The following is a 23,596-nucleotide window of genomic DNA, read 5'->3' as shown; positions in this document are numbered from 1 at the left end:
TAGAAGCAGAGCCAATATTGTCAGATGTCGATAGTCCATATCTCGGAAACCATAAGAGATAATGCAATTTGGCAATCGGCAACGTAATTAGCATGCCGAATATTACTTGGAATGTGAATTTGAACGAAACCGCTAATTCGTAAGACCATTTTACAATTTTGACCCCAGCTAGAAACAGACTCTAAGGTGTACAATTTCGAATGTCCATATCTCGGAAACTATAAGAGATAATGCAATTTGGCAATCGGCAGCGTAATTAGCATGCTGAATATTACTTGGAATGTGAATTGGAGCGAAATCGCTAATTCATAAGACCATTTTACAATTCTGGCGCAAGTTAGAAGCAGAGCCAATATTGTCAGATGTCGATAGTCCATATCTCGGAAACTATAACAGATAATGCAATTTGGCAATCGACAACGTAATTAGCATGACGAATATTACTTGGAATGTGAATTGGAACGAAATCGCTAATTCATAAGACCATTTTACAATTCTGGCCCAAGTTAGAAGCAGAGCCAATATTGTCAGATATCGATAGTCCATATCTCGGAAACTATAATAGAAAATACAATTTGGCAATCGGCAACGTAATTAGCATGCCGAATATTACTTGGAATGTGAATTGGAGCGAAATCGCTAATTCATAGGACCATTTTACAATTCTGGGCCAAGTTAGAAGCAGAGCCAATATTGTATGATGTCGATAGTCCATATCTCGGAAACTATAAGAGATAATGCAATTTGGCAATCGGCAACGTAATTAGTATGCCGAATATTACTTGGAATGTGAATTGGAACCAAATCGCTAATTCATAAGACCATTTTACTATTCTGGCCCAAATTAGAAGCAGAGCCAATATTGTCAGACGTCGATAGTCCATATCTCGGAAACTATAAGAGAAAATGCAATTTGGCAATCGGCAATGTAATTAGCATGCCGAATATTACTTGGAATGTGAATTGGATCGAAATCGCTATTTCATAAGACCATTTTACAATTCTGGCGCAAGTTAGAAGTAGAGCCAATATTGTCAGATGTCGATAGTCCATAACTCGGAAACTAGAAGAGATAATGCAATTTGGCAATCGGCAACGTAATTAGCATGCTGAATATTACTTGGAATGTGAATTGGAACGAAATCGCTAATTCGTAAGACCATTTTACAATTATGGCCCAAGTTAGAAGCAGAGCCAATATTGTTAGATGTCGATAGTCCATATCTCGGAAATTATAAGAGATAATGCAATTTGGCAATCGGCAGCGTAATTAGCATGCCGAATATTACTTGAAATGTGAATTGGAACGAAATCGCTAATTCGTAAGACCATTTTACAATTATGGCCCAAGTTAGAAGCAGAGCCAATATTGTTAGATGTCGATAGTCCATATCTCGGAAACTATAAGAGATAATGCAATTTGGCAATCGGCAACGTAATTTGCATGCCGAATATTACTTGGAATGTGAATTTGAACGAAACCGCTAATTCGTAAGACCATTTTACAATTTTGACCCCAGCTAGAAACAGACTCTAAGGTGTAAAATTTCGAATGTCCATATCTCGGAAACTATAAGAGATAATGCAATTTGGCAATCGGCAGCGTAATTAGCATGCTGAATATTACTTGGAATGTGAATTGGAGCGAAATCGCTAATTCATAAGACCATTTTACAATTCTGGCGCAAGTTAGAAGCAGAGCCAATATTGTCAGATGTCGATAGTCCATATCTCGGAAACTATAAGAGATAATGCAATTTGGCAATCGACAACGTAATTAGCATGACAAATATTACTTGGAATGTGAATTGGAACGAAATCGCTAATTCATAAGATCATTTTACAATTCTGGCCCAAGTTAGAAGCAGAGCCAATATTGTCAGATATCGATAGTCCATATCTCGGAAACTATAATAGAAAATACAATTTGGCAATCGGCAACGTAATTAGCATGCCGAATATTACTTGGAATGCGAATTGGAGCGAAATCGCTAATTCATAGGACCATTTTGCAATTCTGGGCCAAGTTAGAAGCAGAGCCAATATTGTATGATGTCGATAGTCCATATCTCGGAAACTATAAGATATAATGCAATTTGGCAATCGGCAACGTAATTAGCATGCCGAATATTACTTGGAATGAGAATTGGAAGCAAATCGCTAATTCATAAGACCATTTTACTATTCTGGCCCAAATTAGAAGCAGAGCCAATATTGTCAGATGTCGATAGTTCATATCTCGGAAACTATAAGAGATAATGCAATTTGGCAATCGGCAGCGTAATTAGCATGCCGAATATTACTTATAATGTGAATTGGAACGAAATCGCTAATTCTTAAGACCATTTTACAATTTTGACTCCAGATAGAAACAGACTCTAAGGTGTAAAATTTCGATTGTCCATATCTCGAAAACTATAAGAAATAATGCAATTTGGCAACCGGCAACGTAATTAGCATGCCGAATATTACTTGGAATGTGAATTGGAACGAAATCGCTAATTCATAAGACCATTTTACAATTCTGGCCCAAGTTAGAAGCAGAGCCAATATTGTCAGATGTCGATAGTCCATATCTCGGAAACTATAAGAGATAATGCAATTTGGCAATCGGCAACGTAATTAGCATGCCAAATATTACTTGGAATGTGAATTGGAGCGAAATCGCCAATTCATAAGATCATTTTACAATTTTGACCCCAGTTAGAAACAGACTCTAAGGTGTAAAATTTCGATTGCCCATATCTCGGAAACTATAAGAAATAATGCAATTTGGCAACCGGCAACGTAATTAGCATGCCGAATATTACTTGGAATGTGAATTGGAGCGAAATCGCTAATTCATAAGACCATCTTACAATTCTGACCCAAGTTAGAAGCAGAGCCAATATTGTCAGATGTCGATAGTCCATATCTCGGAAACTATAAGAGATCATGCAATTTGGCAATCGGCAACGTAATTAGCATGCCGAATATTACTTGGAATGTGAATTGGAGCGAAATCGCTAATTCATAAGACCATTTTACAATTCTGGCGCAAGTTAGAAGCAGAGCCAATATTGTCAGATGTCGATAGTTCATATCTCGGAAACTATAAGAGATAATGCAATTTGGCAATCGGCAACGTAATTAGCATGCCAAATATTACTTGGAATGTGAATTGGAGCGAAATCGCTAATTCATAAGACCATTTTACAATTTTGACCCCAGTTAGAAACAGATTCTAAGGTGTAAAATTTCGATTGCCGATATCTCGGAAACTATAAGAAATAATGCAATTTGGCAACCGGCAACGTAATTAGCATGCCGAATATTACTTGGAATGTGAATTGGAGCGAAATCGCTAATTCATAAGACCATTTTACAATTCTGGCCCAAGTTAGAAGCAGAGCCAATATTGTCAGATGTCGATAGCCCTTATCTCGGAAACTATAAGGGATAATGCAATTTGGCAATCGGCAACGTAATTAGCATGCCGAATATTACTTGGAATGTGAATTGGAGCGAAATCGATAATTCATAAGACCATTTTACAATTCTGGCGCAAGTTAGAAGCAGAGCCAATATTGTCATATATCGATAGTCCATATCTCGGAAACTATAAGAGATAATGCAATTTGGCAATCGGCAACGTAATTAGCATGCCGAATATTACTTGGAATGTGAATTGGAACGAAATCGCTAATTCGTAAGACCATTTTACAATTTTTACTCCAGTTAGAAACAGATTCTAAGGTGTAAAATTTCGATTGCCCATATCTCGGAAACTATAAGAAATAATGCAATTTGGCAACCGGCAACGTAATTAGCATGCCGAATATTACTTGGAATGTGAATTGGAGCGAAATCGCTAATTCATAAGACCATTTTACAATTCTGGCGCAAGTTAGAAGCAGAGCCAATATTGTCATATGTCGATAGTCCATATCTCGGAAACTATAAGAGATAATGCAATTTGGCAATCGGCAACGTAATTAGCATGCCGAATATTACTTGGAATGTGAATTGGAGCGAAATCGCTAATTCATAAGACCATTTTACAATTCTGGCGCAAGTTAGAAGCAGAGCCAATATTGTCAGATGTCGATAGTCCATATCTCGGAAACTATAAGAGATAATGCAATTTGGCAATCGGCAATGTAATTAGCATGCCGAATATTACTTGGAATGTGAATTGGATCGAAATCGCTATTTCATAAGACCATTTTACAATTCTGGCGCAAGTTAGAAGTAGAGCCAATATTGTCAGATGTCGATAGTCCATAACTCGGAAACTAGAAGAGATAATGCAATTTGGCAATCGGCAACGTAATTAGCATGCTGAATATTACTTGGAATGTGAATTGGAACGAAATCGCTAATTCGTAAGACCATTTTACAATTATGGCCCAAGTTAGAAGCAGAGCCAATATTGTTAGATGTCGATAGTCCATATCTCGGAAACTATAAGAGATAAAGCAATTTGGCAATCGGCAGCGTAATTAGCATGCCGAATATTACTTGGAATGTGAATTGGAACGAAATCGCTAATTCGTAAGACCATTTTACAATTTTAACCCAAGTTAGAAACAGACTCTAAGGTGTAAAATTTCGATTGTCCATATCTCGGAAACTATAAGAGATAATGCAATTTGGCAATCGGCAACGTAATTAGCATGCCGAATATTACTTGGAATGTGAATTGGAACGAAATCGCTAATTCATAAGACCATTTTACAATTCTGGCCCAAGTTAGAAGCAGAGCCAATATTGTCAGATGTCGATAGTCCATATCTCGGAAACTATAAGAGATAATGCAATTTGGCAATCGGCAACGTAATTAGCATGCCGTATATTACTTGGAATGTGAATTGGAACGAAATCGCTAATTCGTAAGACCATTTTACAATTTTGACCCCAGTTAGAAACAGACTCTAAGGTGTAAAATTTCGATTGTCCATATCTCAGAAACTATAAGAGATAATGCAATTTGGCAATCGGCAACGTAATTAGCATGCCAAATATTACTTGGAATGTGAATTGGAGCGAAATCGCTAATTCATAAGATCATTTTACAATTTTGACCCCAGTTAGAAACAGACTCTAAGGTGTAAAATTTCGATTGCCCATATCTCGGAAACTATAAGAAATAATGCAATTTGGCAACCGGCAACGTAATTAGCATGCCGAATATTACTTGGAATGTGAATTGGAGCGAAATCGCTAATTCATAAGACCATTTTACAATTCTGGCGCAAGTTAGAAGCAGAGCCAATATTGTCATATGTCGATAGTCCATATCTCGGAAACTATAAGAGATAATGCAATTTGGCAATCGGCAACGTAATTAGCATGCCGAATATTACTTGGAATGTGAATTGGAACGAAATCGCTAATTCGTAAGACCATTTTACAATTTTGACTCCAGTTAGAAACAGATTCTAAGGTGTAAAATTTGGATTGCCCATATCTCGGAAACTATAAGAAATAATGCAATTTGGCAACCGGCAACGTAATTAGCATGCCGAATATTACTTGGAATGTGAATTGGAGCGAAATCGCTAATTCATAAGACCATTTTACAATTCTGGCGCAAGTTAGAAGCAGAGCCAATATTGTCATATGTCGATAGTCCATATCTCGGAAACTATAAGAGATAATGCAATTTGGCAATCGGCAACGTAATTAGCATGCCGAATATTACTTGGAATGTGAATTGGAGCGAAATCGCTAATTCATAAGACCATTTTACAATTCTGGCGCAAGTTAGAAGCAGAGCCAATATTGTCAGATGTCGATAGTCCATATCTCGGAAACTATAAGAGATAATGCAATTTGGCAATCGGCAACGTAATTAGCATGCTGAATATTACTTGGAATGTGAATTGGAACGAAATCGCTAATTCGTAAGACCATTTTACAATTATGGCCCAAGTTAGAAGCAGAGCCAATATTGTTAGATGTCGATAGTCCATATCTCGGAAACTATAAGAGATAATGCAATTTGGCAATCGGCAGCGTAATTAGCATGCCGAATATTACTTGGAATGTGAATTGGAACGAAATCGCTAATTCGAAAGACCATTTTACAATTTTGACCCAAGTTAGAAACAGACTCTAAGGTGTAAAATTTCGATTGTCCATATCTCGGAAACTATAAGAGATAATGCAATTTGGCAATCGGCAACGTAATTAGCATGCCGAATATTACTTGGAATGTGAATTGGAACGAAATCGCTAATTCATAAGACCATTTTACAATTCTGGCCCAAGTTAGAAGCAGAGCCAATATTGTCAGATGTCGATAGTCCATATCTCGGAAACTATAAGAGATAATGCAATTTGGCAATCGGCAACGTAATTAGCATGCCGAATATTACTTGGAATGTGAATTGGAACGAAATCGCTAATTCGTAAGACCATTTTACAATTTTGACCCCAGTTAGAAACAGACTCTAAGGTGTAAAATTTCGATTGTCCATATCTCAGAAACTATAAGAGATAATGCAATTTGGCAATCGGCAACGTAATTAGCATGCCGAATATTACTTGGAATGTGAATTGGAGCGAAATCGCTAATTCACAAGACCATTTTACAATTCTGGCCCAAGTTAGAAGCAGACCCAATATTTTCAGATGTCGATAGTCCATATCTCGGAAACTATAAGAGATAATGCAATTTGGCAATCGGCAACGTAATTAGCATGCCGAATATTACTTAGAATGTGAATTGGAGCGAAATCGCTAATTCATAAGACCATTTTACAATTCTGGCCCAAGTTAGAAGCAGAGCCAATATTTTCAGATGTCGATAGTCCATATCTCGGAAACTATAAGAGATAATGCAATTTGGCAATCGGCAACGTAATTAGCATGCCGAATATTACTCGGAATGTGAATTGGAACGAAATCGCTAATTCGTAAGACCATTTTACAATTTTGACCCCAGTTAGCAACAGACTCTAAGGTGTAAAATTTCGATTGTCCATATCTCGGAAACTATAAGAGATAATGCAATTTGGCAATCGGCAACGTAATTAGCATGCCGAATATTACTTGGAATGTGAATTGGAACGAAATCGCTAATTCATAAGACCATTTTACAATTCTGGCCCAAGTTAGAAGCAGAGCCAATATTGTCAGATGTCGATAGTCCATATCTCGGAAACTATAAGGGATAATGCAATTTGGCAATCGGCAACGTAATTAGCATGCCGAATATTACTTGGAATGTGAATTGGAGCGAAATCGCTAATTCATAAGACCATTTTACAATTCTGGCGCAAGTTAGAAGCAGAGCCAATATTGTCATATGTCGATAGTCCATACCTGGAAACTATAAGAGATAATGCAATTTGGCAATCGGCAACGTAATTAGCATGCCGAGTATTACTTGGAATGTGAATTGGAACGAAATCGCTAATTCGTAAGACCATTTTACAATTTTGACCCCAGTTAGAAACAGACTCTAAGGTGTAGAATTTCGATTGTCCATATCTCGGAAACTATAAGAGATAATGCAATTTGGCAATCGGCAACGTAATTAGCATGCCGAATATTACTTGGAATGTGAATTGGAACGAAATCGCTAATTCGTAAGACCATTTTACAATTTTGACCCCAGTTAGAAACAGACTCTAAGGTGTAAAATTTCGATTGCCCATATCTCGGAAACTATAAGAGATAATGCAATTTGGCAATCGGCAACGTAATTAGCATGCCGAATATTACTTGGAATGTGAATTGGGACGAAATCGCTAATTCGTAAGACCATTTTACAATTCTGGCCCAAGTTAGAAGCAGAGCCAATATTGTCAGATGTCGATAGTCCATATCTCGGAAACTATAAGAGATAATGCAATTTGGCAATCGGCAACATAATTAGCATGCCGAATATTACTTGGAATGTGAATTGGAACGAAATCGCTAATTCGTAAGACCATCTTACAATTTTGACCCCAGTTAGAAACAGACTCTAAGGTGTAAAATTTCGATTGTCCATATCTCGGAAACTATAAGAGATAATGCAATTTGGCAATCGGCAACGTAATTAGCATGCCGAATATTACCTGGAATGTGAATTGGAACGAAATCGCTAATTCATAAGACCGTTTTACTATTCTGGCCCAAATTAGAAGCAGAGCCAATATTGTCAGATGTCGATAGTCCATATCTCGGAAACTATATGAGATAATGCAATTTGGCAATCGGCAACGTAATTAGCATGCCGAATATTAGTTGGAATGTGAGTTGAAACGAAATCGCTAATTCATAAGACCATTTTACAATTCTGGCGCACAAGTTAAAAGCAGAGCCAATATTGTCAGATGTCGATAGTCCATATCTCGGAAACTATAAGAGATAATGCAATTTGGCAACCGGCAACGTAATTAGCATGCCGAATATTACTTGGAATGTGAATTGGAGCGAAATCGCTAATTCATAAGACCATTTTACAATTCTGGCGCAAGTTAGAAGCAGAGCCAATATTGTCAGATGTCGATAGTCCATATCTCGGAAACTATAAGAGATAATGCAATTTGGCAATCGGCAACGTAATTAGCATGCCGAATATTACTTGGAATGTGAATTTGAACGAAACCGCTAATTCGTAAGACCATTTTACAATTTTGACCCCAGCTAGAAACAGACTCTAAGGTGTAAAATTTCGAATGTCCATATCTCGGAAACTATAAGAGATAATGCAATTTGGCAATCGGCAGCGTAATTAGCATGCTGAATATTACTTGGAATGTGAATTGGAGCGAAATCGCTAATTCATAAGGCCATTTTACAATTCTGGCGCAAGTTAGAAGCAGAGCCAATATTGTCAGATGTCGATAGTCCATATCTCGGAAACTATAAGGGATAATGCAATTTGGCAATCGGCAACGTAATTAGCATGCCGAATATTACTTGGAATGTGAATTGGAGCGAAATCGATAATTCATAAGACCATTTTACAATTCTGGCGCAAGTTAGAAGCAGAGCCAATATTGTCATATGTCGATAGTCCATATCTCGGAAACTATAAGAGATAATGCAATTTGGCAATCGGCAACGTAATTAGCATGCCGAATATTACTTGGAATGTGAATTGGAACGAAATCGCTAATTCGTAAGACCATTTTACAATTTTGACTCCAGTTAGAAACAGATTCTAAGGTGTAAAATTTCGATTGCCCATATCTCGGAAACTATAAGAAATAATGCAATTTGGCAACCGGCAACGTAATTAGCATGCCGAATATTACTTGGAATGTGAATTGGAGCGAAATCGCTAATTCATAAGACCATTTTACAATTCTGGCGCAAGTTAGAAGCAGAGCCAATATTGTCATATGTCGATAGTCCATATCTCGGAAACTATAAGAGATAATGCAATTTGGCAATCGGCAACGTAATTAGCATGCCGAATATTACTTGGAATGTGAATTGGAGCGAAATCGCTAATTCATAAGACCATTTTACAATTCTGGCGCAAGTTAGAAGCAGAGCCAATATTGTCAGATGTCGATAGTCCATATCTCGGAAACTATAAGAGATAATGCAATTTGGCAATCGGCAATGTAATTAGCATGCCGAATATTACTTGGAATGTGAATTGGATCGAAATCGCTATTTCATAAGACCATTTTACAATTCTGGCGCAAGTTAGAAGCAGAGCCAATATTGTCAGATGTCGATAGTCCATAACTCGGAAACTAGAAGAGATAATGCAATTTGGCAATCGGCAACGTAATTAGCATGCTGAATATTACTTGGAATGTGAATTGGAACGAAATCGCTAATTCGTAAGACCATTTTACAATTATGGCCCAAGTTAGAAGCAGAGCCAATATTGTTAGATGTCGATAGTCCATATCTCGGAAACTATAAGAGATAATGCAATTTGGCAATCGGCAGCGTAATTAGCATGCCGAATATTACTTGGAATGTGAATTGGAACGAAATCGCTAATTCGTAAGACCATTTTACAATTTTGACCCAAGTTAGAAACAGACTCTAAGGTGTAAAATTTCGATTGTCCATATCTCGGAAACTATAAGAGATAATGCAATTTGGCAATCGGCAACGTAATTAGCATGCCGAATATTACTTGGAATGTGAATTGGAACGAAATCGCTAATTCATAAGACCATTTTACAATTCTGGCCCAAGTTAGAAGCAGAGCCAATATTGTCAGATGTCGATAGTCCATATCTCGGAAACTATAAGAGATAATGCAATTTGGCAATCGGCAACGTAATTAGCATGCCGTATATTACTTGGAATGTGAATTGGAACGAAATGGCTAATTCGTAAGACCATTTTACAATTTTGACCCCAGTTAGAAACAGACTCTAAGGTGTAAAATTTCGATTGTCCATATCTCAGAAACTATAAGAGATAATGCAATTTGGCAATCGGCAACGTAATTAGCATGCCAAATATTACTTGGAATGTGAATTGGAGCGAAATCGCTAATTCATAAGATCATTTTACAATTTTGACCCCAGTTAGAAACAGACTCTAAGGTGTAAAATTTCGATTGCCCATATCTCGGAAACTATAAGAAATAATGCAATTTGGCAACCGGCAACGTAATTAGCATGCCGAATATTACTTGGAATGTGAATTGGAGCGAAATCGCTAATTCATAAGACCATTTTACAATTCTGGCGCAAGTTAGAAGCAGAGCCAATATTGTCAGATGTCGATAGTCCATATCTCGGAAACTATAAGAGATAATGCAATTTGGCAATCGGCAACGTAATTAGCATGCCGAATATTACTTGGAATGTGAATTGGAGCGAAATCGCTAATTCATAAGACCATTTTACAATTCTGGCGCAAGTTAGAAGCAGAGCCAATATTGTCAGATGTCGATAGTCCATATCTCGGAAACTATAAGAGATAATGCAATTTGGCAATCGGCAATGTAATTAGCATGCCGAATATTACTTGGAATGTGAATTGGATCGAAATCGCTATTTCATAAGACCATTTTACAATTCTGGCGCAAGTTAGAAGTAGAGCCAATATTGTCAGATGTCGATAGTCCATAACTCGGAAACTAGAAGAGATAATGCAATTTGGTAATCGGCAACGTAATTAGCATGCTGAATATTACTTGGAATGTGAATTGGAACGAAATCGCTAATTCGTAAGACCATTTTACAATTATGGCCCAAGTTAGAAGCAGAGCCAATATTGTTAGATGTCGATAGTCCATATCTCGGAAACTATAAGAGATAATGCAATTTGGCAATCGGCAGCGTAATTAGCATGCCGAATATTACTTGGAATGTGAATTGGAACGAAATCGCTAATTCGTAAGACCATTTTACAATTTTGACCCAAGTTAGAAACAGACTCTAAGGTGTAAAATTTCGATTGTCCATATCTCGGAAACTATAAGAGATAATGCAATTTGGCAATCGGCAACGTAATTAGCATGCCGAATATTACTTGGAATGTGAATTGGAACGAAATCGCTAATTCATAAGACCATTTTACAATTCTGGCCCAAGTTAGAAGCAGAGCCAATATTGTCAGATGTCGATAGTCCATATCTCGGAAACTATAAGAGATAATGCAATTTGGCAATCGGCAACGTAATTAGCATGCCGTATATTACTTGGAATGTGAATTGGAACGAAATGGCTAATTCGTAAGACCATTTTACAATTTTGACCCCAGTTAGAAACAGACTCTAAGGTGTAAAATTTCGATTGTCCATATCTCAGAAACTATAAGAGATAATGCAATTTGGCAATCGGCAACGTAATTAGCATGCCAAATATTACTTGGAATGTGAATTGGAGCGAAATCGCTAATTCATAAGATCATTTTACAATTTTGACCCCAGTTAGAAACAGACTCTAAGGTGTAAAATTTCGATTGCCCATATCTCGGAAACTATAAGAAATAATGCAATTTGGCAACCGGCAACGTAATTAGCATGCCGAATATTACTTGGAATGTGAATTGGAGCGAAATCGCTAATTCATAAGACAATCTTACAATTCTGACCCAAGTTAGAAGCAGAGCCAATATTGTCAGATGTCGATAGTCCATATCTCGGAAACTATAAGAGATAATGCAATTTGGCAATCGGCAACGTAATTAGCATGCCGAATATTACTTGGAATGTGAATTGGAGCGAAATCGCTAATTCATAAGACCATTTTACAATTCTGGCGCAAGTTAGAAGCAGAGCCAATATTGTCATATGTCGATAGTCCATATCTCGGAAACTATAAGAGATAATGCAATTTGGCAATCGGCAACGTAATTAGCATGCCGAATATTACTTGGAATGTGAATTGGAACGAAATCGCTAATTCGTAAGACCATTTTACAATTTTGACTCCAGTTAGAAACAGATTCTAAGGTGTAAAATTTGGATTGCCCATATCTCGGAAACTATAAGAAATAATGCAATTTGGCAACCGGCAACGTAATTAGCATGCCGAATATTACTTGGAATGTGAATTGGAGCGAAATCGCTAATTCATAAGACCATTTTACAATTCTGGCGCAAGTTAGAAGCAGAGCCAATATTGTCATATGTCGATAGTCCATATCTCGGAAACTATAAGAGATAATGCAATTTGGCAATCGGCAACGTAATTAGCATGCCGAATATTACTTGGAATGTGAATTGGAGCGAAATCGCTAATTCATAAGACCATTTTACAATTCTGGCGCAAGTTAGAAGCAGAGCCAATATTGTCATATGTCGATAGTCCATATCTCGGAAACTATAAGAGATAATGCAATTTGGCAATCGGCAACGTAATTAGCATGCCGAATATTACTTGGAATGTGAATTGGAGCGAAATCGCTAATTCATAAGACCATTTTACAATTCTGGCGCAAGTTAGAAGTAGAGCCAATATTGTCAGATGTCGATAGTCCATAACTCGGAAACTAGAAGAGATAATGCAATTTGGTAATCGGCAACGTAATTAGCATGCTGAATATTACTTGGAATGTGAATTGGAACGAAATCGCTAATTCGTAAGACCATTTTACAATTATGGCCCAAGTAATAAGCAGAGCCAATATTGTTAGATGTCGATAGTCCATATCTCGGAAACTATAAGAGATAATGCAATTTGGCAATCGGCAGCGTAATTAGCATGCCGAATATTACTTGGAATGTGAATTGGAACGAAATCGCTAATTCGTAAGACCATTTTACAATTTTGACCCAAGTTAGAAACAGACTCTAAGGTGTAAAATTTCGATTGTCCATATCTCGGAAACTATAAGAGATAATGCAATTTGGCAATCGGCAACGTAATTAGCATGCCGAATATTACTTGGAATGTGAATTGGAACGAAATCGCTAATTCATAAGACCATTTTACAATTCTGGCCCAAGTTAGAAGCAGAGCCAATATTGTCAGATGTCGATAGTCCATATCTCGGAAACTATAAGAGATAATGCAATTTGGCAATCGGCAACGTAATTAGCATGCCTAATATTACTTGGAATGTGAATTGGAACGAAATCGCTAATTCGTAAGACCATTTTACAATTTTGACCCCAGTTAGAAACAGACCCTAAGGTGTAAAATTTCGATTGTCCATATCTCAGAAACTATAAGAGATAATGCAATTTGGCAATCGGCGACGTAATTGGCATGCCGAATATTACTTGGAATGTGAATTGGAGCGAAATCGCTAATTCACAAGACCATTTTACAATTCTGGCCCAAGTTAGAAGCAGACCCAATATTTTCAGATGTCGATAGTCCATATCTCGAAAACTATAAGAGATAATGCAATTTGGCAATCGGCAACGTAATTAGCATGCCGAATATTACTTAGAGTGTGAATTGGAGCGAAATCGCTAATTCATAAGACCATTTTACAATTCTGGCCCAAGTTAGAAGCAGAGCCAATATTTTCAAATGTCGATAGTCCATATCTCGGAAACTATAAGAGATAATGCAATTTGGCAATCGGCAACGTAATTAGCATGCCGAATATTACTTGGAATGTGAATTGGAGCGAAATCGCTTATTCATAAGACCATTTTACAATTCTGGCGCAAGTTAGAAGCAGAGCCAATATTGTCATATGTCGATAGTCCATATCTCGGAAACTATAAGAGATAATGCAATTTGGCAATCGGCAACGTAATTAGCATGCCGAATATTACTTGGAATGTGAATTGGAACGAAATCGCCAATTCGTAAGACCATTTTACAATTTTGACCCCAGTTAGAAACAGACTCTAAGGTGTAAAATTTCGATTGTCCATATCTCGGAAACTATAAGAGATAATGCAATTTGGCAATCGGCAACGTAATTAGCATGCCGAATATTACTTGGAATGTGAATTGGAACGAAATCGCTAATTCAAAAGACCATTTTACTATTCTGGCCCAAATTAGAAGCAGAGCCAATATTGTCAGATGTCGATAGTCCATATCTCGGAAACTATAAGAGATAATGCAATTTGACAATCGGCAACGTAATTAGCATGCCGAATATTAGTTGGAATGTGAATTGAAACGAAATCGCTAATTCATAAGACCATTTTACAATTCTGGCCCAAGTTAAAAGCAGAGCCAATATTGTCAGATGTCGATAGTCCATATCTCGGAAACTATAAGAGATAATGCAATTTGGCAATCGGCAACGTAATTAGCATGCCGAATATTACTTGGAATGTGAATTGGGACGAAATCGCTAATTCGTAAGACCATTTTACAATTCTGGCCCAAGTTAGAAGCAGAGCCAATATTGTCAGATGTCGATAGTCCATATCTCGGAAACTATAAGAGATAATGCAATTTGGCAATCGGCAACGTAATTAGCATGCCGAATATTACTTGGAATGTGAATTGGAACGAAATCGCTAATTCGTAAGACCATTTTACAATTTTGACCCCAGTTAGAAACAGACTCTAAGCTGTAAAATTTCGATTGTCCATATCTCGGAAACTATAAGAGATAATGCAATTTGGCAATCGGCAACGTAATTAGCATGCCGAATATTACCTGGAATGTGAATTGGAACGAAATCGCTAATTCATAAGACCATTTTACTATTCTGGCCCAAATTAGAAGCAGAGCCAATATTGTCAGATGTCGATAGTCCATATCTCGGAAACTATAAGAGATAATGCAATTTGGCAATCGGCAACGTAATTAGCATGCCGAATGAATATTACTTGGAATGTGAATTGGGACGAAATCGCTAATTCGTAAGACCATTTTACAATTCTGGCCCAAGTTAGAAGCAGAGCCAATATTGTCAGATGTCGATAGTCCATATCTCGGAAACCATAAGAGATAATGCAATTTGGCAATCGGCAACGTAATTAGCATGCCGAATATTACTTGGAATGTGAATTGGAACGAAATCGCTAATTCGTAAGACCATTTTACAATTTTGACCCCAGTTAGAAACAGACTCTAAGGTGTAAAATTTCGATTGTCCATATCTCGGAAACTATAAGAGATAATGCAATTTGGCAATAGGCAACGTAATTAGCATGCCGAATATTACTTGGAATGTGAATTGGAACGAAATCGCTAATTCATAAGACCATTTTACTATTCTGGTCCAAATTAGAAGCAGAGCCAATATTGTCAGATGTCGATAGTCCATATCTCGGAAACTATAAGAGATAATGCAATTTGGCAATCGGCAACGTAATTAGCATGCCGAATATTACTTGGAATGTGAATTGGAGCGAAATCGCTAATTCATAAGGCCATTTTACAATTCTGGCGCAAGTTAGAAGCAGAGCCAATATTGTCAGATGTCGATAGTTCATATCTCGGAAACTATAAGAGATAATGCAATTTGGCAATCGGCAACGTAATTATCATGCCAAATATTACTTGGAATGTGAATTGGAGCGAAATCGCTAATTCATAAGACCATTTTACAATTTTGACCCCAGTTAGAAACAGACTCTAAGGTGTAAAATTTCGATTGCCCATATCTCGGAAACTATAAGAGATAATGCAATTTGGCAATCGGCAACGTAATTAGCATGCCGAATATTACTTGGAATGTCAATTGGAGCGAAATCGCTAATTCATAAGACCATTTTACAATTTTGACCCCAGTTAGAAACAGACTCTAAGGTGTAAAATTTCGATTGCCCATATCTCGGAAACTATAAGAGATAATGCAATTTGGCAATCGGCAACGTAATTAGCATGCCGAATATTACTTGGAATGTGAATTGGAGCGAAATCGCTAATTCATAAGACCATTTTACAATTCTGGCGCAAGTTAGAAGCAGAGCCAATATTGTCAGATGTCGATAGTCCATATCTCGGAAACTATAAGAGATAATGCAATTTGGCAATCGGCAGAGTAATTAGCATGCCGAATATTACTTATAATGTGAATTGGAACGAAATCGCTAATTCTTAAGACCATTTTACAATTTTGACTCCAGTTAGAAACAGACTCTAAGGTGTAAAATTTCGATTGTCCATATCTCGAAAACTATAAGAGATAATGCAATTTGGCAATCGGCAACGTAATTAGCATGCCGAATATTACTTGGAATGTGAATTGGAACGAAATCGCTAATTCATAAGACCATTTTACAATTCTGGCCCAAGTTAGAAGCAGAGCCAATATTGTCAGATGTCGATAGTCCATATCTCGGAAACTATAAGAGATAATGCAATTTGGCAATCGGCAACGTAATTAGCTTGCCAAATATTACTTGGAATGTGAATTGGAGCGAAATCGCTAATTCATAAGATCATTTTACAATTTTGAACCCAGTTAGAAACAGACTCTAAGGTGTAAAATTTCGATTGCCCATATCTCGGAAACTATAAGAAATAATGCAATTTGGCAACCGGCAACGTAATTAGCATGCCGAATATTACTTGGAATGTGAATTGGAGCGAAATCGCTAATTCATAAGACCATCTTACAATTCTGACCCAAGTTAGAAGCAGAGCCAATATTGTCAGATGTCGATAGTCCATATCTCGGAAACTATAAGAGATAATGCAATTTGGCAATCGGCAACGTAATTAGCATGCCGAATATTACTTGGAATGTGAATTGGAGCGAAATCGCTAATTCATAAGACCATTTTACAATTCTGGCGCAAGTTAGAAGCAGAGCCAATATTGTCAGATGTCGATATTTCATATCTCGGAAACTATAAGAGATAATGCAATTTGGCAATCGGCAACGTAATTAGCATGCCAAATATTACTTGGAATGTGAATTGGAGCGAAATCGCTAATTCATAAGACCATTTTACAATTTTGACCCCAGTTAGAAACAGATTCTAAGGTGTAAAATTTCGATTGCCGATATCTCGGAAACTATAAGAAATAATGCAATTTGGCAACCGGCAACGTAATTAGCATGCCGAATATTACTTGGAATGTGAATTGGAGCGAAATCGCTAATTCATAAGACCATTTTACAATTCTGGCACAAGTTAGAAGCAGAGCCAATATTGTCAGATGTCGATAGTCCATATCTCGGAAACTATAAGGGATAATGCAATTTGGCAATCGGCAACGTAATTAGCATGCCGAATATTACTTGGAATGTGAATTGGAGCGAAATCGCTAATTCATAAGACCATTTTACAATTCTGGCGCAAGTTAGAAGCAGAGCCAATATTGTCATATGTCGATAGTCCATATCTCGGAAACTATAAGAGATAATGTAATTTGGCAATCGGCAGCGTAATTAGCATGCCATTACTTGGAATGTGAATTGGAACGAAATCGCTAATTCTTAAGACCATTTGACAATTTTGACCCCAGTTAGAAACAGACTCTAAGGTGTAAAATTTCGATTGCCCATATCTCGGAAACTATAAGAGGTAATGCAATTTGGCAATCGGCAACGTAATTAGCATGCCGAATATTACTTGGAATGTGAATTGGAGCCAAATCGTTAATTCATAAGACCATTTTACAATTCTGGCGCAAGTTAGAAGCAGAGCCAATATTGTCAGATGTCGATAGTCCATATCTCGGAAACTATAAGAGATAATGCAATTTGGCAATCGGCAACGTAATTAGCATGCCGAATATTACTTGGAATATGAATTGGAACCAAATCGCTAATTCATAAGACCATTTTACAATTCTGGCCCAAGTTAGAAGCAGAGCCAATATTGTTAGATGTCGATAGTCCATATCTCGGTAACTATAAGAGATAATGCAATTTGGCAATCGGCAACGTAATTAGCATGCTGAATATTACTTGGAATGTGAATTGGAACGAAATCGCTAATTCGTAAGACCATTTTACAATTCTGGCCCAAGTTAGAAGCAGAGCCAATATTGTCAGATGTCGATAGTCCATATCTCGGAAACTATAAGAGATAATGCAATTTGGCAATCGGCAACGTAATTAGCATGCCGAATATTACTTGGAATGTGAATTGGAACGAAATCGCTAATTCATAAGACCATTTTACTATTCTGGCCCAAATTAGAAGCAGAGCCAATATTGTCAGATGTCGATAGTCCATATCTCGGAAACTATAAGAGATAATGCAATTTCTCAATCGGCAACGTAATTAGCATGCCGAATATTAGTTGGAATGTGAATTGAAACGAAGTCGCTAATTCATAAGACCATTTTACAATTCTGGCCCAAGATAAAAGCAGAGCCAATATTGTCAGATGTCGATAGTCCATATCTCGGAAACTATAAGAGATAATGCAATTTGGCAATCGGCAACGTAATTAGCATGCCGAATATTACTTGGAATGTGAATTGGGACGAAATCGCTAATTCGTAAGACCATTTTACAATTTTGACCCCAGTTAGAAACAGACTCTAAGGTGTAAAATTTCGATTGTCCATATCTCGGAAACTATAAGAGATAATGCAATTTGGCAATCGGCAACGTAATTAGCATGCCGAATATCACCTGGAATGTGAATTGGAACGAAATCGCTATTTCATAAGACCATTTTACAATTCTGGCGCAAGTTAGAAGTAGAGCCAATATTGTCAGATGTCGATAGTCCATAACTCGGAAACTAGAAGAGATAATGCAATTTGGCAATCGGCAACGTAATTAGCATGCTGAATATTACTTGGAATGTGAATTGGAGCGAAATCGCTATTTCATAAGACCATTTTACAATTTTGACCCCAGTTAGAAACAGACTCTAAGGTGTAAAATTTCGATTGTCCATATCTCGGAAACTATAAGAGATAATGCAATTTGGCAATCTTCAACGTAATTAGCATGCCGAATATTACCTAGAATGTGAATTGGAACGAAATCGCTATTTCATAAGACCATTTTACAATTCTGGCGCAAGTTAGAAGTAGAGCCAGTATTGTCAGATGTCGATAGTCCATAACTCGGAAACTAGAAGAGATAATGCAATTTGGCAATCGGCAACGTAATTAGCATGCCGAATATTACTTGGAATGTGAATTGGAACGAAATCGCTAATTCATAAGACCATTTTACAATTCTGGCCCAAGTTAGAAGCAGAGCCAATATTGTCAGATGTCGATAGTCCATATCTCGGAAACTATAAGAGATAATGCAATTTGGCAATCGGCAACGTAATTAGCATGCCGAATATTACTTGGAATGTGAATTGGAACGAAATCGCTAATTCGTAAGACCATTTTACAATTTTGACCCCAGTTAGAAACAGACTCTAAGGTGTAAAATTTCGATTGTCCATATCTCGGAAACTATAAGAGATAATGCAATTTGGCAATCGGCAACGTAATTAGCATGCCGAATATTACCTGGAATGTGAATTGGAACGAAATCGCTATTTCATAAGACCATTTTACAATTCTGGCGCAAGTTAGAAGTAGAGCCAATATTGTCAGATGTCGATAGTCCATAACTCGGAAACTAGAAGAGATAATGCAATTTGGCAATCGGCAACGTAATTAGCATGCTGAATATTACTTGGAATGTGAATTGGAGCGAAATCGCTATTTCATAAGACCATTTTACAATTCTGGCGCAAGTTAGAAGTAGAGCCAATATTGTCAGATGTCGATAGTCCATATCTCGGAAACTATAAGAGATAATGCAATTTGGCAATCGGCACTGTAATTAGCATGCCGAATATAACTTGGAATGTGAATTGGAGCGAAATCGCTATTTCATAAGACCATTACAATTCTGGCGCAAGTTAGAAGTAGAGCCAATATTGTCAGATGTCGATAGTCCATAACTCGGAAACTAGAAGAGATAATGCAATTTGGTAATCGGCAACGTAATTAGCATGCTGAATATTACTTGGAATGTGAATTGGAACGAAATCGCTAATTCGTAAGACCATTTTACAATTATGGCCCAAGTTAGAAGCAGAGCCAATATTGTCAGATGTCGATAGTCCATATCTCGGAAACTATAAGAGATAATGCAATTTGGCAATCGGCAACGTAATTAGCATGCCGAATATTACTTGAAATGTGAATTGGAACGAAATCGCTAATTCGTAAGACCATTTTACAATTTTGACCCCAGTTAGAAACAGACTCTAAGGTGTAAAATTTCGATTGTCCATATCTCAGAAACTATAAGAGATAATGCAGTTTGGCAATCGGCAACGTAATTAGCATGCCGAATATTACTTGGAGTGTGAATTGGAACGAAATCGCTAATTCATAAGACCATTTTACAATTCTGGCCCAAGTTAGAAGCAGAGCCAATATTGTCAGATGTCGATAGTCCATATCTCGGAAACTATAAGAGATAATGCAATTTGGCAATCGGCAACGTAATTAGCATGCCGAATATTACTTGAAATGTGAATTGGAACGAAATCGCTAATTCGTAAGACCATTTTACAATTTTGACCCCAGTTAGAAACAGACTCTAAGGTGTAAAATTTCGATTGTCCATATCTCAGAAACTATAAGAGATAATGCAATTTGGCAATCGGCAACGTAATTAGCATGCCGAATATTACTTGGAATGTGAATTGGAGCGAAATCGCTAATTCACAAGACCATTTTACAATTCTGGCCCAAGTTAGAAGCAGACCCAATATTTTCAGATGTCGATAGTCCATATCTCGAAAACTATAAGAGATAATGCAATTTGGCAATCGGCAACGTAATTAGCATGCCGAATATTACTTAGAATGTGAATTGGAGCGAAATCGCTAATTCATAAGACCATTTTACAATTCTGGCCCAAGTTAGAAGCAGAGCCAATATTTTCAAATGTCGATAGTCCATATCTCGGAAACTATAAGAGATAATGCAATTTGGCAATCGGCAACGTAATTAGCATGCCGAATATTACTTGGAATGTGAATTGGAACGAAATCGCTAATATTTAAGACCATTTTACAATTTTGACCCCAGTTAGAAACAGACTCTAAGGTGTAAAATTTCGATTGTCCATATCTCGGAAACTATAAGAGATAATGCAATTTGGCAATCGGCAACGTAATTAGCATGCCGAATATTACTTGGAATGTGAATTGGAACGAAATCGCTAATTCGTAAGACCATTTTACAATTTTGACCCCAGTTAGAAACAGACTCTAAGGTGTAAAATTTCGATTGTCCATATCTCGGAAACTATAAGAGATAATGCAATTTGGCAATCGGCAACGTAATTAGCATGCCGAATATTACTTGGAATGTGAATTGGAGCGGAATCGCTAATTCATAAGACCATTTTACAATTCTGACGCAAGTTAGAAGCAGAGCCAATATTGTCAGATGTCGATAGTTCATATCTCGGAAACTATAAGAGATAATGCAATTTGGCAATCGGCAACGTAATTAGCATGCCAAATATTACTTGGAATGTGAATTGGAGCGAAATCGCTAATTAATAAGACCATTTTACAATTTTGACCCCAGTTAGAAACAGATTCCAAGGTGTAAAATTTCGATTGCCGATATCTCGGAAACTATAAGAAATAATGCAATTTGGCAACCGGCAACGTAATTAGCATGCCGAATATTACTTGGAATGTGAATTGGAGCGAAATCGCTAATTCATAAGACCATTTTACAATTCTGGCACAAGTTAGAAGCAGAGCCAATATTGTCAGATGTCGATAGTCCATATCTCGGAAACTATAAGGGATAATGCAATTTGGCAATCGGCAACGTAATTAGCATGCCGAATATTACTTGGAATGTGAATTGGAGCGAAATCGCTAATTCATAAGACCATTTTACAATTCTGGCGCAAGTTAGAAGCAGAGCCAATATTGTCATATGTCGATAGTCCATATCTCGGAAACTATAAGAGATAATGCAATTTGGCAATCGGCAACGTAATTAGCATGCCGAATATTACTTGGAATGTGAATTGGAACGAAATCGCTAATTCGTAAGACCATTTTACAATTTTGACCCCAGTTAGAAACAGATTCTAAGGTGTAAAATTTCGATTGCCCATATCTCGGAAACTATAAGAAATAATGCAATTTGGCAACCGGCAACGTAATTAGCATGCCGAATATTACTTGGAATGTGAATTGGAGCGAAATCGCTAATTTATAAGGCCATTTTACAATTCTGGCCCAAGTTAGAAGCAGAGCCAATATTGTTAGATGTCGATAGTCCATATCTCGGAAACAATAAGAGATAATGTAATTTGGCAATCGGCAGCGTAATTAGCATGCCGAATATTACTTGGAATGTGAATTGGAACGAAATCGCTAATTCTTAAGACCATTTGACAATTTTGACCCCAGTTAGAAACAGACTCTAAGGTGTAAAATTTCGATTGCCCATATCTCGGAAACTATAAGAGGTAATGCAATTTGGCAATCGGCAACGTAATTAGCATGCCGAATATTACTTGGAATGTGAATTGGAGCCAAATCGTTAATTCATAAGACCATTTTACAATTCTGGCGCAAGTTAGAAGCAGAGCCAATATTGTCAGATGTCGATAGTCCATATCTCGGAAACTATAAGAGATAATGCAATTTGGCAATCGGTAACGTAATTAGCATGCCGAATATTACTTGGAATATGAATTGGAACCAAATCGCTAATTCATAAGACCATTTTACAATTCTGGCCCAAGTTAGAAGCAGAGCCAATATTGTTAGATGTCGATAGTCCATATCTCGGTAACTATAAGAGGTAATGCAATTTGGCAATCGGCAACGTAATTAGCATGCTGAATATTACTTGGAATGTGAATTATAACGAAATCGCTAATTCGTAAGACCATTTTACAATTCTGGCCCAAGTTAGAAGCAGAGCCAATATTGTCAGATGTCGATAGTCCATATCTCGGAAACTATAAGAGATAATGCAATTTGTCAATCGGCAACGTAATTAGCATGCCGAATATTAGTTGGAATGTGAATTGAAACGAAGTCGCTAATTCATAAGACCATTTTACAATTCTGGCCCAAGATAAAAGCAGAGCCAATATTGTCAGATGTCGATAGTCCATATCTCGGAAACTATAAGAGATAATGCAATTTGGCAATCGGCAACGTAATTAGCATGCCGAATATTACTTGGAATGTGAATTGGAACGAAATCGCTAATTCATAAGACCATTTTACAATTCTGGCCCAAGTTAGAAGCAGAGCCAATATTGTCAGATGTCGATAGTCCATATCTCGGAAACTATAAGAGATAATGCAATTTGGCAATCGGCAACGTAATTAGCATGCCGAATATTAC

This window comes from Rhynchophorus ferrugineus, unplaced genomic scaffold, assembly GCF_030347505.1.
Source record: "Rhynchophorus ferrugineus isolate W39M unplaced genomic scaffold, kcgeb_rfMv2 rfM18, whole genome shotgun sequence".
NCBI classification, from domain to species: domain Eukaryota; kingdom Metazoa; phylum Arthropoda; class Insecta; order Coleoptera; family Curculionidae; genus Rhynchophorus; species Rhynchophorus ferrugineus.
Note: the sequence above shows the minus strand (reverse complement) of the source record.